Source organism: Neofelis nebulosa, chromosome 15 (genome assembly GCF_028018385.1).
Source record: "Neofelis nebulosa isolate mNeoNeb1 chromosome 15, mNeoNeb1.pri, whole genome shotgun sequence".
NCBI lineage: Eukaryota > Metazoa > Chordata > Mammalia > Carnivora > Felidae > Neofelis > Neofelis nebulosa.
The window spans coordinates 8,546,417-8,547,596 of record NC_080796.1 but is presented as its reverse complement, the minus strand read 5'-3'; positions in this window follow the sequence as shown (position 1 = coordinate 8,547,596).

The window sequence follows — 1,180 nt, the reverse complement described above, 5'->3', positions numbered from 1 at the left end:
GGCGGGCCCACGGCCTGGGGACGACCCGGCCGGGTTACCCGGGCGACCCGGGAAGGGCGCGTCACCTGCGCGCCGCCGCGCACCTGATCGCGCAGAGGCGCGTCCGAGTGCGGCCCCTCGGCCGGCTGTCTCGGGGGGGGGGGGGGGGCGGTGGCTCGCACGCCGCGTGTCCTTCCCGCTTCTTCCCCGCAGACCTCGCCGCCCCTGCACCTCGCCCACGCGCGCGGCCACGCGCTGGCACACTTGCACGCGGTGTGCACGAAAGCGGGGCCCGTTCGCGGTCCTCCCGGTGAGGTCCCGGGTCTGCGGCGCCGACTCGGGAGCGGCGGGTGCTGGGCTGAGTGCTCCCGCGGGCACCGATCCCCGGACCTTGGCCCTGGGACGGCCCAGGGTCGGTAACCTGCTCGCGCCCCCGCGGCGCCTCGCTCCCGCGCTCCGCAGGCGACTGTCCCCACGCCGGGCACCCTCAAGCTTCAGCCGGCGGATGGCCTGTCGCGGGGGCGGGGTGCGGCGGACTGACTGACCCTCGGCCTCCTGCCTGGCCGCTCATCTCCGCCCCGGACTCTCCCCTGCACCCAGAGAGGCTGCTTCGGGCCAGCGGGCACACGGGACCGTCGCTGCCTCCAGGCCTTTGCTCGCGCCGCACCCGGAAGTGGTGCCCTCCTGCAGGAGCCTTCTGTCACCCTGCGGGCCCTGGCATCTCTGTACTCTTGCAAAACTTGCCGTCTGTTACACACACACACACACACACACACACACACACACACACACACGCCAACCTTCCCCCAAATCTTTCACATAGAAGTTCTGGCCGGTTCACCAAGGGACTCAAATTTGCTGTAACAAATCATGGTACAACTTAGGTCCTGGTGATGGCTGCACGCCCCATTGAACGGTACACTTTAGGAGGGTGGATTTCATAGTGTGTGAATTACATTTCAGTAACTGTTTTTATAGGAACTACAGTGGGGGCGCCTGGGGGGCTCAGTGAGTTAAGCATCTGACTCTTGATCTCAGCTCAGGTCAGGATCTCGAGGTTCTTGAGTTCCAACCCCCACATCAGGCTCTGGGCTGATGGTGCTGGAGCCCACTTGGGCTTCTCTCTCTCCCTCTCTCTGCCTTTCCCCTGCTTGTGCTCTCTCTCTCTCTAAATAAATAAACTAAAAATAAAAGATTAAAA